Below are 15,732 nucleotides of genomic sequence, written 5' to 3'. Positions count from 1 at the left end.
TAGCAGTATGCATGCTTCCAGACTCAGGATCTTGCTAAAGGTTACTCTGTTGTACTAAGGAGCCTGTAGGCTAAAGTAGATTACACAGATTATGAAATATTGTTACAAGACAAGGGAAACTACTAACAACTTGGAAGTAGTGTTTAGGCAAACAGAGCAAGAGATTGCAAGTATTGATGTATCTGAATTTCCATATTTCAGACTCTGGGGTTTATGGATGTAGTTGCAAAAGTTTATCATAGATCAGTTCACTGGTACAAATCTTATTCTGTTTCTGTATTGATGTTTCTAATACATGATCTTTTTGTTGTTAATCAGAGCCAAGAGTAGACCCACAAGTGTATTCTCTTGATTATACTTCATGACATATGCTAAGGAATTACTGCAAAATAATATTTTAGGTTTAGCCCTTACAATTACAATTTGTTTCCATCCAGGGCCTGTGCTGACTTTTGGCACTGATTTTCCATTTTGATACCTTGCACTCCACAGTGGTAGGCACTACAAACAACTAACTTTTTTGTTATGGGAACATCATGATTTTTTTCAACACCAGAATAGATTTTAAATGCTTACAGTGTATTGCTGCTTGTGCAGTTTGGGTGGACAGCATTAACAATTCTTGTGAAGAAGATAATTGGCTCCCACAGACACTTCTCTTGGCAGACAGCAAGAAGTTTCACATTAACAGGTTCTCCAGTCACACAGCTACTCCATGTATTCTGAAGAACAGAGTAAGAAAAGTCCTTTAAATTAATATTATTTTATTTTATTTTATTTTTAAAAAACTGCCCTGACATACAATGCAGAGAACAAAATGAGTTCCACATCTGCTGCAGGGCATGCTATGAGGCTCAGTCTCCCTGAAGCCCACCCCACTGTGAAGCACTCGCACCAGGCAAGGGAGCATGGGGAGAGCTGCCACTCACTGCCCAGGAATACATGGGCACAAGACATGGTGTGACCATGTTCATTGAGTCAAAATATTACTTTTGAGAGAATGAGAGAACAAAATCCTCATGCCTCATTAACTGAGGGATAGCTACTAAGACTGTGTCACCCAGTGAAAGTTGTATGCCCACTAATAAATTAAGGGGAGAGACTTTTATCTACTTTTATCCTAGTGTTCCCTCCTGCAGTGTCTCTGAGTTGCTCACAGGCACAGCATACTATTCCAGCTGGTCTTCTCCACTGTCAATCAGCAACTTTCACCCAGGCACACTAGCCAAACTCACTGGAGTGACTCCTATTACCAGGCTCCTGAGCAAATGCAGCTGGCACTGACATACTTGCAGGCAGCAGGCAGATGATCGCTGATAGCTGTAGATGATTAAGTTTCGATCACATCACCTCCCTGTGTACTTCCTGCTGTTCCTCTGCTTGAGATTAATGCCTCAGTAACAGAGCTGCTTCACTCAGTGTGCAGCTCAGTGGGAGAGTTTACACCTGGAGTGTATTGCTGCAGTGTAGATAAACATTCCCACACAGCCCACAGCCTCACATCTGAAAAACTATTTTATCTTGTTTCTAGTGGGCTTGTGCTAGAGGAGATGGGTTTGGGAACTCTGGTCATCTGCTTTCAAGTTTAAATCATTTTCTTTGAGACCCTGCGGGCATTTAAGGATGGGGCTTTCTGTTTGTTAGCTTCCCCCAGAAGTGAATAATTACCCTACCTACAATTATAGTGCAGATTTGCTGTTACCATTCTCAGCGTTGGCAGGTTTGTCTCTGCAGCTGTTTTCCATTAAGCCAGGAAACACTCTGTAACCACGACTCCCAACATGTAGCTGACCTCCTAAGGCTCATCCGATGAGAAGTAGCAGTATCACTTATCAGTAGGTGCCAGACTATTTAGATTTCTTGTTCATAAGTTTACAAAGAAAACACAGCCAATTCGGGCGGATAAAAGACTGCAGAAGTGGGTGTTTCTTGAACTTTTCTTTTATACGGGCCCACCGATCTCCTTAAAATCCCATGAGAAATTCCAGTCTTGTTCCAAGTTCTGTTCTCATCACTGGTCTCCCATGCCAGTAGGTTTCTTATTAAAATGGAGGAGGAAAGAGATGGTTGGGAGGGGAAGGAGATAATATGGTGTGCAAGAGCAGATTTTAGCCTGACTGCATTTTAGCACTTTCAAACCTGCATATTTAACTTGTTCTGTTAATTGCATATTGGCATAGTTGGCACACTGAAACAGCTTTTTCTGTGTGATCACCCTGCACTCACCATACCTACAATCCCAATGACACATGAAATCACATGCTCATAACTTTAGATATTTGCCATAAAGGAGCTACACAGACTGAGAAAATCTCTAATTATAGCTGCTTCTTTGGCAGAAACTTTTCTCTCTCAGCTTTGCATACTGAAACAACTCAGTCGACCACCAAACAGTGCAAAGGAAGCAGCAACGTGAAGCTGAGGTGTGTAAAAAGAGGCAGCCAGAGCCACCCTGCTCTCAGAAACAAGGAGGAAGAGGAGGCCCTGCATCTGACAAGGCCACTTCTGTACTTTTGGCTGGGCAGTGTCCCTCAGCAAGATATCCTATATCTTCTGATGAGTTCAGTGAAAATAATGCACGTAAGTGGAAATGTATTTTCTAAACCAGAGGTTGGAGGGAAAGACTGGGGGGAGGGAATTAATACCTCTAGTTCCTGTTCCTTAGATCATCTGGACACATAGATATGGCAGTAAATGATATGGTGGTAAGCCTCACAGAGCACATTTATACATTGCTGTTTCACTGGAGACACACTGGCAATTTCTCTCACCATCAGAGTGTCATCTGCCTGCATCTGAGTAGCTACCAGGCACCATCCCCCCACTGCCTTTCTCAACATTCACTCATATCTGCCTGCATATAATCACCATAATTAGGCCACGTTAAATAAAAAGTCAATGACAGCTGCTTCAATGTGTCTCTTTTTAACCTCAGAGGGTACCATTTTATTGAGAAAGAGACCCTCAGGCAGCTGTATTTTGTTTCAGGCTCTCCAAGGAGGAAGAAAGCAGAAACAGAACCTTCATACCTTGGCATGGTGGCTATTTCTACCGGGACTGGGCAGGCCACTGCAACATGCTGGAGTAGAAAGTAGTACCTTACCTGCCCTTGGCAGCTTTTTTCCATCAAATTCTAGTTGCTGGTGAAAAAAATAAAAATAAAAAATAAAAATAAAAAAAAATTTGGTGATTGCCTTGCAGGGTTCTGGGGAGAGCCTAGCCTTACTGTGCAGCTTGCAGTTTCCAGGTGGCACACCTGGGAAAGTATCAAGGAGAGCTGCAGTTGATCAGTAAATGGTGACCACTCAAAGTAAAGGCCAAAATCCAAAGGACCATTTAAGAAAAACGTTGTCTGAGTAAAAAGCTAAGCCCATGAGTCTTCAAAGAGCATTCTGTATTTCACCTCTCCTCGGAGACCTTGTCAGGCTAGCCAGGAAAGATGGAAAGAGCCAGCTAGTCTTTTTGTGTAGAAGACCACACATCTAACATGAGTACTCACAATATCGAGCTTTTCAAACACCAAAAAGTTTCCCAGTAGTTTTCTGAAGTGGACAAACAATGTTTTCTTTCTTTGCAGCATGATCAAATAGCATATCCATAAAGCATTGGATAAAAATATGCATTTTTATCTACTTATGCTTCTAAGAGGGATTCTGGAGGTGTTTTTAGTTGTTGTTGTTTTAAGATATAAACTTAGAAATATTTTCTTTCACTTTTTATGACAGGTAAATAAATCAACATGACAATATAAATTATATCAAAGCTATTCTATCCTGCCAGAAGTAATATTCTTGGGTGCCATGAGATCCTCAAAGGTGTCGTTGACACTTTTCCCTGCAGAGTCCACACAAGGTTCAAAATTCATTAAATTCATGTAAACTGAGTGAAACTATAACTCTACTTAGAATAGAAGCACCTCTGCTCCTTGTTTTGGTGCTTCAGCTGTAATCCTGGCCTTGTGGCCAGACAAGCCAAGAAAGCTTCCAGTCCTTGGCATGCTTACCTCAGCTATGCACTTCATGTAATTACTTAGGCTAATGCTTTCCAGCCAAAAAACAGTGGAGGAAGCATTAGAAAAATGAGAAACCTATTCCAAATGATACAGAATAAAGTACCTACTTTGGCAGAGATTTATTTTATTTTATTTTATTTTATTTTATTTTATTTTATTTTATTTTATTTTATTTTATTTTATTTTATTTATTTACTGGGGAGTGGGGTTGGTGGTGGAAATTCAATCAGTTCTTTTTTTACCAAATGCTGAACAAATAAAGATTTAGAGTGATATAGCTCTTTGCTTCTTCTACCCCAGCAGCTCTTTCCCAGATCCTTTTCTTTGTGGTAGTGTGACACCATGGGTGGAGTTCATCTTATGTATGTGGTGCCAATATGCACAGCTAGGCACCCTTGACTCCCTGTACATTCAATGGAAAGCAAGGAGTCCCTATTTCTCTCTGTTGACTGTGAATGCAGCCTAATATGAGAGCCTTAGAGGCAGACATCTATGCTTGCTAATATCAAAAGCTAGGTTAGTCAATACTCATGCTGTGAAATACAAGGCAGAAGTTCACTAGTTAGCATAGACCACACAGTCACAGCAAACTGCCTGCAAACAGAGAGTGGGGCAGTATGAAACAGTAAAATGTATCAACTATGCAATTACAGGGAAGTCACATGCAAAGACAGTTGAAGGTCAACAGTGACTGCATGCTTTAAAAGTTTCTAGGCTGCTGTTCAAAAGATTATACAATAGAAATCATCAGTGTCATTTTGCAATACTGAACATACTATCAGGAAACAGTGAGACAGAAAATGGCTTTGTGGGATAGTGGCTTGGAACCCATTTCTGAGCATGCATTTTTGCATTTATTACACAAGTACCCAGAGCAATGCAGGGCATTGGATCCTACTATAACAGGTGATGCTCCAGAGACTATTAATAATCCATGGAAACCCAAAGTCAAGAAACCCTGTATTCAGAGACAGCCTTAATGTAGTTGGGCTGTTTACGCTCTGTTCGTTGGACAGAGGATATTATGGAAAAGCATTATTTTATTTTAAGCTCAGTTTCTTAGTGGCAAGGACAGAGCTGAATATTGCACTGCAACACTAGACAATTGAGAAATAACAGGAAAACATAGATATTTAGCTGTGTTATCCATGCTTTGATTTTTATTTATTTATTTATTTATTTATTTAACACGGTCAGAGGTAGGTTAGACAAAGCTCCCAAAGACTACTTGTCTTGTTTTGAGGTATCTACTGTTATTACTTTAGTGGAAGTATGTAGTAATGTTCAGCTAGTCCTTGTTTTCCCTCTCACCTAGGTGTTACATTACTGTTTAAGTTGTAGACAATGTATACACTACTTTTCCTGATGTAGGCTGGGATGTCCAGGGGAATTTGTGAGACCCTGTCATGTTCATTCAAATTAAAAGCTGCTAGTGTGAATCCACCAGAAATCCGGAAGTATAAGTACCTCATGAGGTTATAAACACCTAATTTCTAACAACACTGTCAAAGCACTCTACCTTTAACCCCTTTCTCTTAAAGCAGGATGTCGCACTAGCTCAGCTAAATGTGGGAAAGCTCATTCCCTGCTCCTTCTCTGTCACTAGCTAATGTTTATTCCACTCTGCTTCTTTTTGCAGGAGGAACATCTTGCAGACATCAATAAAATATTGATCATAGTAACTGTGAGAGTGAGGAAGGTATATTGTCCTGAGCCTTAAAGTGACACAACTGATACACAAGGTAAATGAGCATATGGTATAAGCTCACTCTTTGAGATAAAGAGAGAACCTAAATCTCTAGACTTTTGTTTCTGAAACTTGTACATCTATTGTTTTACTCACATTATTTAAATGCAGGGTATCACCTAAAAACTGGAGTAGACTCATTGAGAATATAAAGGGACAATAGTCCCTGACCCCATAAGTGCTTTGCAGTGGGGTGTCTGTTGTATCAGACAAGGGACAAGGTGGTGGGCAGCTCCTCTGCTCCTCCCTTCATTGCAGCTTCTGTACCCACATGTAGTCTGCAAAGCTCCATTCACTGCCAAGTGCGAAGTGGTTGCAGAGTCAAAAGTTTGCCCTGTTTATAAGTAATGTACTGTTTACACAGCAAGCTCTGTGAGTAGGAATAAATTGAGTGGGGTGGTAGTCATGTTTTCTGTGGCTGAGAGGCTGAAAATTACAGACATGTTCGTCAGAAAGACAAAGGCCCTTAGTCATGCGTCTGCTACTGAAGAGGCAAGTCTACTCTGCAGTTGTCATGACAACACTGGTTATATAAGGAGACATATCAGAAGAAAAATCATTTACTCTATGCCCTATATTTCGGAGTAGCAATACATCCTCTCTATAACAAAACTGTTTTGTTATAGGTAAAACTTATGTTTCTGAAACAATAAGTAATGCAACAGAAAGCTGCCTGGTAGAATGAAATAGATTATGGTGGAGGAAAAATAATAATAATAATAAAAAAATAAAGCTCCCAGACAAATAAAACACCTTACTTAAAGAAGACTTCCATAATTTGGGGATGATCACTGGGACCATGTTCAATTTCTCATTGCAGAGATACCATTTTTGTGAATAAACACATACCCTGGCTCAGCAATATCACAGGATTTAGTAAAGTGCAAATAAAGTGTTAGTCTCAAAATATCTAAAAAAAAATACACCACCTTAAATGGTTCAGCATAACTGTATATATGGCCTAAAGATGAGAAACAGAGACCATAACCACCACTCAGATAAAGACTTAAGGAGAATCATCCTATGACTCTGCAACCTATGCACTTGGCTAAAAGCTAAAACTGGCAAGATGGTTTCACAGCTGTATTTATATCTAAGATCCTTTTTGAAAGCAAAGAGGCCTGGGAAAAAAAGCGGTAAGCAACCCCACTAATTTGATAAGTCTCTTTCCTTCCCAGAATGATGTGTGAAGAAACCTTTTACTGCACAGAGGCCAATAGTAGTGCTATGTGAGGAATCACAAATCTGTTAATTCCCACATGAACTGACAAGAGTGCAAATGAATTGAAAGAACTCCAGGTCCTCCCCAAAAAATGAAACCTTAGAGCTTTGAAAGAGTCTCTTCAGGTTTGCACTGTTCTTCTGAAATTCATCTAGATAAGTTGCAGAGCAAATAGTATTTCATAATTTTTTCTGTTAGAAAAAAAAAAAAAAAAAGGTCTTTAATAACTGAATATGTACAACTTCTCTGCTCTTACTTGTATCTGGACTCCAGTATGTCGTGAATTAAACCTTTGCCTAGATCCTACTATTGTTGGTAGGAGTCATTTAACCCGTCAGCAGAAAGAGATTTCCCCTTTAAACCTCATTTCTGATGTAACGACTGAGTTTTTGTACCCAGTCTTTGGCCATATGAAGAATCCCAGCATCTTACTCCACGATATTACTGGTTATTGCCTTGTTGTGCCAAATCTCATCTCTGACCTTTTCAGACTACACACACAGTACTCCCTTAGTCCGTTCTCCTGTTTCTCTCAGTGGTATCCCCCCAGTATGCCCCTTTCTCCACTTTTAAGTTTGAAAGGCTGGCAGAACAGAAGGCACAGCAAGGTTTGATTTCCTTTTGAAACACCAAAACAGGACTGCAGTCCACAGTCTTAGCTCACAGAAAGAAAATGGAGGAGTAATAACACCATTTGTAGGAGAATTACCTTATTGCTTTTAACTTGAGTGAATCAATTAGCTCTTAAAATGAGAAATGCCCAGCAGATTGCAGAAGGCAAATTGTTAGAGACTCAGTAGAGCAAATTGTGTGTTTGAAGAGTGAAATTCATAGACTCACATCTCTGTCACGTATACTGTGCTCAGCAAACAAAGGGAGATTTTATTTCTAAAGCTTTAATGTACACAACAATAAGATCTCTGAGACATATTTAGCAGTTGATGGACTGAAGTGACTCCAGTGTTCTCTCTCTTTTGCTACCTGTAATAACTCTCCTTGTCATATCCAAGCACTTCACAGAAATACGAGCCATTAACTGCACAACATTCTTGTGAAAGCGGGCAGGATTTTCTGCTCCCAGTTTTACAGAAATGGAAAAAATGAAGCATAAAAAATAAATGCCTCTTACAAAGGATTCTTTGAAATTTATGTCCTCATAATGAATGAGAAATTAGGAAAATAAATACAGTTTAGACCCGAGAGTCTCTTCCAGTGTCATACGAAAGCCTTCAGCAGACCCAGGAACCAGTTTTGTGAATCTTAAGATCTGTCTGAGTTTTTAACCAAAATCTGTCCTTGGAAATGGAGATAAAATAGCCTATGCTTCTGCTATGAGGAGGGAGAAGGTTGTTGGAAGGAGATTTCCAGGCTGTCACCTGTGTGAGGAGTCTTTGCTCAGCTTTAATAACAGGGGGCTAAATTTTTAAAAGTCACAGAATCTTTAACTGAAAGGTGAGGCTTGCCAGAAACATTTTATACAGCTCTCACCACAAGGTTTTTAACTGTTCATTAGAGAGAAACCCCAGACAAGTCTGTGCAGAGGTGTCTATATCTAGCTTCTCTTTCGTTTGCTTTCAGTATGACTCACTGTATTATCATAAATTATGCCCTCAGCATCAGGTTATAAAGCATGCAGGAAAAGCATGTCTTAATCTAGCAAGAAATGTGGAATTTAACAGCTTTAGTCACCTATATTTCCTAATTTGAAATAGCCCTGCCATCAGAATTAGTTAAAAATGGCAAAGGAAGAATGGGATATAACTGTTCCACGCTGAAGTTAATACAATTCACCTCTCTTGATCAAAAGTATGATTAATAATACAGTCAAGAAATCACGTAGTCATATAAATAAACTTCATTTTTAAGTTAAGCAAATTTATATATGAAAAATAAAATTTAAAACAAAGAAGAAAAAAAGGAAAAAAGAGAGAGAGAAAGAGAGAGAGAGAAAGAGAGAGGGAGAGAGAGAGAAAGAAAGAAAGAGAGAAAGAGAGAAAGAGAGAAAGAAAGAGAGAAAGAGAGAAAGAAAGAGAGAGAGAAAGAGAGAAAGAGAGAAAGAGAGAAAGAAAGAGAGAAAGAGAGAAAGAGAGAAAGAGAGAAAGAGAGAAAGAGAAAGAGAGAAAGAGAGAAAGAGAGAAAGAGAGAAAGAGAGAAAGAGAGAAAGAGAGAAAGAGAGAAAGAGAGAAAGAAAGAAAGAAAGAAAGAAAGAAAGAAAGAGAGAAAGAGAGAAAGAGAGAAAGAGAGAAAGAGAGAAAGAGAGAAAGAGAGAAAGAGAGAAAGAGAGAAAGAGAGAAAGAGAGAAAGAGAGAAAAGAGAAAGAGAGAAAGAGAGAAGAGAGAGAAAGAGAGAAAGAGAGAAAGAAAGAAAAGAAAGAAAGAAAGAAAGAAAGAAAGAAAGAAAGAAAGAAAGAAAGAAAGAAGGAAAGAAGGAAAGAAAGAAAGAAAGGGAAAGAGAGGAAGGAAGGAAGGAAGGAAGGAAGGAAGGAAGGAAGGAAGGAAGGAAGGAAGGAAGGAAGGAAGGAAGGAAGGAAGGAAGGAAGGAAGGAAAAGAAAGTCCTTATCAAAATTTCCTAAAGACATTAAAAGCACCTCAGACTCTGGAAAGAAAATATGTCCTGGATTCAGATGTGCTTTGTTCTCATTACCTTGAACCTTTCATCTTCCATTAGATTTCTGCAAAGTGAAAGAAGAGTTTGAATGAACCTTTTAAATCAAAGTGGTAACCTTTTACATCCACTTGAAATTGCTGTGAACACCTGGTAAATTACTGCAGACACTACTTTATTATTGGCACTAAGAAAATCAGAGCAGTTTGCTGCATACGCAAATCAATTCAGCAATTATATTAGGAAATGAAATCCTGTTGTTTTCATAAATTTCCACACTATATTAGAGCATCAATTTCATTGCTTTCTAGACATTTCCAGAAGACATAAAAGTAAGAAACAACTCACCCAGGTAGTCCTTTTCCCATCATTCTAGAAGTGAATTAGAGCACAGTTTAGTGAGTTAATAAAACAAATGCAGAAGTGCTGAAGTGCTGTGGAAGTCCTTGTAGGTCATATCTGAGCTTGTAGCCTTTGTGTGCACACCACGGTTTGTGATTTACTTTTACATCGTACATTGTTAAATCTCTTTCAGATGACTGAGCCTTTGCAGGATGACCATAAGTGCATATGCTGCCTCTAAGCCCCCTGCCTCACAAATCCCCATGATTTTCCAAGCTGAAAGGGGCTATGACAGCCATGACTGTTAGCATTCAGCCAACTGGAGTACCCACTCCCTCTGTTACTGCTGGTGAGTGGATGAAACCTGCCTCAGACTCTCCACATATGTATGATAAGAGTTCTGCACAATGAAGGGATTGTTCGTCTGGTGAATCCTGAACTACATAATAAATAATTGTCTGTCCTGCCCTACCTTGCACTTCCCTACCAGGTTGGTGCCATTTTTAGATTTAGTAAGTTATGTTGTGTTTCATCATCTGGATCATCAGTGAAAATAATAGATAGTACCAGATTCAAGACAGGCCAAGACAGACCACTGTGGAAACATGCTTGATAATGCCCTTTATTTGATGTTGTACAACAGAGAGTTACTCTGTTAAGTACAGTTTTGTACCTATGCAACAGAAAATTCTTCCAAGCCATGGCTCGCCAAAATCTTTCTGAGAAAGTATATGACACCTGCCAACATGCTTCAGTCTCCAGGGCTGCTGTTGTCTCCAGATCCCATGTCTGGCAGACGGGGTTTACTTGTCTTCCTTTTCTGTAGCAATGTCTGTGTCCCACCACTGTCCAATCCCTGCGTACAATTTACAAGCACTGCCGAAGTGCAAGCCTAACCTTACATCTTCTCTCATGGACTGGAATTTCCTGAAATTCCACAGTAGCTTTTATATATATATATATATATATATAAATGTATATATAAAAGAAATATTCATTATTTAATTCCCAGTCAAGACATGGCCCTGGAAACTCACACTTTTCTAACTCCACATTCAGTTGATGTCTCCATTGTAGTACCAGTTATGTGTACTGGGATTAGCCCATGATGCCAGAACATGTCCAGGACTTATCCAAATGCCATCATATGTGTCCACCCACCGTCTTCTCCACACCTCACCTCCTTGCACATAGATATCCAAGAAAAAGAGGTCCTGGCAGACAGACCAGAAGAATGTTAAAATGAGCTCCACTAGACTTGGAAAATCAGAGGACTAGGAGAATATACCGTGAATCAAAACAGTTATACGCAAGCTGGTATACACAGTGCCAGTTATACACAAACAGAATAAAAAAGCAACCTCTTCTCTAGATGTGTCTAAACAGTCTTCCATTAGTGTATTCTCTAGTGCACTGGTAGGAGAGAAGGCTTTGTGCTGATAGCAGTCTTTTCTTGCTGTAATTAATTCACAGGTTTTGCTTTAATGTTTTTCTGCCATTGGAAAATTTTTTTTTCAACTGAGTTTTTTTTTTGTTGTTGTTGTTGTTGGTTTTTTTTTGTGTGTGTGTGTGTGTGAATTACAAGCTCAAAGCTTGTAACTTGGGGCTTAATATCTTCTGCTTTCTAAAAGCACATCATGTGTAAGATGACAACGGACAGATATCCATCAAGATAAGAACTGAAAGTCATTTATTTCAGACAATTCACTTTTCATCTCCTATAAAGCAAAAGCATTCTCTGCATTTAAGGATCAGTCAAAATAATATTTTTTTTTCCCAATGTTTTTGCTGTGTAATTTAGTAGAGAATGGACTCCACCAATGTCTGTTGGAAGCAAATGTTCTGGAGTCACTTATGCAGAATACATGTTAAAACCCTAAGACAGCTGTTTGGTGAACCTGCATCATGGACCCATGACGGATAACCGGGCAACAAACAGATAAAAATGTGTATGGAAAGAGAATTAAACCTCAGCTTGAACAACTAACTGTACTAATTAGAACAGATACTGAGCTAGCTGACAAAGCACAGTTTTTGTTTGCTTATTTGTTTTAGTGTTTTTGTGGAGTTGGTTGCTTTGTCTTTTTGGTAGGTTTTGTGGCTTTTGTTTTGATTTATTTTGTTTTTCCTGGAAGATTTGTTGATTTAAACTTTTTTTTTTTTTTTTTTTTTTTTTTTCCCCCTGTATGGTAGGAGTTTGTGCTTGGCTTCCAATAGGAAGGTTCCAGAATCTGGGTTTTCATCCCTCAGGACACATTGCACACACTGAGATCACCAGGATGGATCTTCAAGGTAACATTAAATCATTCAGATCTGTGACTAGAAGACGTATGAGCCCACTGGGGAGGGGCCACAGCAATCACCTTGCTGCACTGTGTCTGGGAGCTGAGCTAGCACCTGTGTATAGTGTTGTGCTGTGCAGGTGTGCCCACTTAAACTAACCTGGATGTGGTTCTGTACTGTATGTTCAGGATTTTGCCTCATCCCATGGCAGGGAGGTTAAATGGAAGTTTGAAAGTTCAGGATTCAAAGGCTTTCAAGTTGTCTCAATTTCTCTGCCATACCTGTTCTATTTTTTTAGAGGTAATTTTGTCTTCTCAGACCCAATACGGGTTAACCACTGCCTGACATTTAGGATGTTCTCAAGAGACCCAGGACTCTCTCCAAACTCATGTCCTGCCTGATATTTTGGGCATACATTCACTTTTCTCACTTAAAATAACCATATTTGTTTTGCTCTGAGAAAAACAGATGACATATTGAGAAGTAATTAACAGTTCTACACTTCCCAGTCAAATTACTTTCATTTTAGATATATGGAAAAAGAAAAAAGGCAATCAAAATCAGCTTAATGAAAATATGTTTGTCTCTTCTCTGTCATATGGTGCCATATTCAGATTATGCCCCCAACCAAAGTGCCTCATGGCAGAAAACTGCTTGAAAATCTAAGTTATTAACATATATACATGGATCTTGCATTAAACTCTCCAGATACAGAGAAAGAGTCCAGCAGAGCTAAGTCCCACACTTGAGTTATTAGTCTGATACTTGGTACAAAATTGGTTCCATTGCTAGAGTTTTCTAAATTTCTGTATATTCATCTTGCTAGCTGTCCAAGGAAAGGTTATTCAAATAGGTCACTGCAACTAGTTTTTTTCTTTTTACTTTTTTTTTTTTTCTTCCTGAAATCCATATTCATACTGTGCAGCAGCACAAAGTTGCTACATGCAGTCAAGTGTAGCACATTGATGCACAGTCATGAATGAAAACACCAGCTAAACCTGTATAAAAAAACATATTTTCTGCATTTCCATCTACTCGCAGAACTGGAGATGCACATACAAATAGGTTTTGCATTGGTGAAAACCTATGAATTTGCACAGCAGGGCCAGTCTCAAGTATACTTTTTATATTCATGACTAGAAATGAATATAAGCTTGTTAGCATTCCTACAACAGAGGACTACTGCAGTAAGTCAAGTAACAAGTTACCATAGTGACCCATTACACACAGGGAAAGTAAATTTCTCTTTCCAATTAAGTTTAGACCTTTCTGTAAGGCAAGAGTGTCAAAAAAATACCAGTCTTAAAAGTGGTGTATGCTTCTTATGTCTCCATTGTGCAAGACAGGAAGACTAGTGTGTTTAGCATATACCACACTAACACATCTCAGTGAGACAATTGTATTTTGATGTTTAACTGAGTGCATTGTTAGCACCAAGTAAGCTGCAACCCACAGTCAGAGATTTATCACAAATCCTGTATAAACACTTGTAAAAACTTTCTTCTGGTTTCTCTTTTCTTTGTCTCATTTCCAATAAAACCATTATATCTCACATTTTTCAAACGCTATTTCTTCTTTCAGTAGACTTCATATTAAAGAGGACTTCAGTTTTCAACCTCTCTTTCCTGGTCTCAGTATTTCTGTTCACAGTGATTTGAACACCCATGTAGCTTTTCTTCTCCCAAATGTTACCCTTCCTTCACTGGGAGTTTTATTTCTTCCAACCACGCTTACACCCAGACCTAGCTGTGGTAAAAAGCTTTGTTAATTTTAAGCAGTAGGAAAGATAAATAAGTGAGAACAAGAGGTGCTTCTGAGTCTCGTGGAACTCAGCATGCCTCTATGTCCAGTCAGTGCCCACTCCCTGTACCAGCAAAGCAGAACCCAATACCATCCCCTGTGAAGCACTCGGTGTGCTGGGATGAAGCCAGTGCCTCAGCAGCACTAACAGGCAGTGCAGCCCTGTTCTGTGCACCCAGCTGCTCACTCTCACACCTTGCTGCTCCCAGCACAGGGAAAGAGGCTGCATGAGCACCATAGCAGTCCTAGGAAAGAAAGGGCTGGAGCTTTGCTGTCTTCTCTCTCCCTTTTCCTCTGCAGGTGACACAAAAGACAATGGGGCAGGAGAAAAGAGGAGCAGAGCTTGGCCATGGCTGTCCATCTCAGAGGTCCAGCTGTTCCCCAAACAACTCTCAGGCAGGGTATTTGACACTGGGGCAAAATCAAACAGTTAACATATCCCTCATCCCTGCAGCAACCACATATAGGTTTTCTGCTGGAAAAGTTTGAACCAGGCCTTTTTCAGTCTGATTAACGTCATCAGTAGGTTCCCAGCTTGGGACTATAATAGTGTTCTCCTTTTCCTTCTTTCACTCTTTTCAGGGTTTCTCTTCCCCAAGGGGAGTTGCCATATCCAGGCTGCTTTTATATCCCCTCTCCATCTGATTATCACTTAAATGCTATCAACCGGACACAGCTGCAGTTTCATTCCCTTCACTGGGGAACATGAATGAAATCAGGAGGTAGTGGGCCTCTGCCCATACCTCTCCCCATCCAGTTCTCAAAGGCTGAACATAACTGCAAATAATGGTGAAGAAGATTAAGCTCAAGGACTCACCAGCTCAAGGACTAACCAACAGATGAGAACATGTTTCCATTTAATGTTAGGAAGTTTCAGAAGCATATAAATCAAGTGCCTTATACATATAAAGTATACTCTAAAGCTAAAATGACTTAAAATTTTCACACAGTAGAACTGAGAAGACAGTTATGGCATATTTCACATACACACAAAGATGTGGAGATTAAAGTAACCCAAGGGCAGCGATTATGCTCTTTTAAGCATATCTAACTGATCAGCTGAAATTCTTATCTGCAGAAAACACTGGTGCCAATCTGGATGTCTGGTTACAATGATATGTAATAGCAGTGCCATGGTGATGAAGGGCAGTTAACTAAGACACACCAAGTGAGTTACTGGTATATGATTCATTATGTTGTGACTAGAGAAGCCTGTGAAAATCTTGTATTAATTTGAGCAATTTAGAATTTGTCTCCATAGAAAAAGAAAATTCTGAATGCAGATATGGGCTAATGACCCTTTCACTAATTTTTGATTTTGCTTAAAAGCCTTTTTCAGCTCCTCTGTATTTCAAATGCTATATGTGTTCAATCGAATATTAAAATGACAGCAAGACCTTCAGAAGATATGTATGTGAAAAAATTAGGCCCAATTAAATTATTTCTTATGTATACCTGCTTAAATGTGCTCAGAATTAGGCCTGCTGTCCTTAAAAATTTACATAAGAAAGTAAAAAGAGTTGTGTACTGGAAAAAAAATAATAAAAGAAAAATTTGAAAGGAATGACTGTACCTTAAGTTTAACCTTCACATCAGTAACAGCTCCCTGATTGTGCATCCTGCTGTGCTTGCCTAGGTATGTGATGTGTGTATAAGCAGACATCATTTGTCTTTAAATAAATGCAACAGGCTAAAATTAATAGTCATCAATAGGAACAATT

General features: G+C 39.2%; 1 long non-coding RNA gene across 1 annotated transcript; it reads left to right on the top strand.

Moving 5' to 3' along the window:
* The first annotated feature begins 1,795 nt into the window (after positions 1 to 1,795).
* LOC311420521 lies at positions 1,796 to 3,221 on the top strand. The gene is made up of 3 exons (XR_014684349.1): positions 1,796 to 1,918; positions 2,340 to 2,580; positions 2,989 to 3,221. It is a non-coding gene; the product is annotated as an uncharacterized lncRNA (long non-coding RNA).
* Positions 3,222 to 15,732: the final 12,511 nt, after the last annotated feature.

The sequence above is a fragment of the Aythya ferina genome, assembly GCF_964211825.1.
Source record: "Aythya ferina genome assembly, chromosome: 1".
Classification (NCBI taxonomy): Eukaryota; Metazoa; Chordata; class Aves; order Anseriformes; family Anatidae; genus Aythya; species Aythya ferina.
This window is presented reverse-complemented; position numbering and strand designations above follow the sequence as displayed.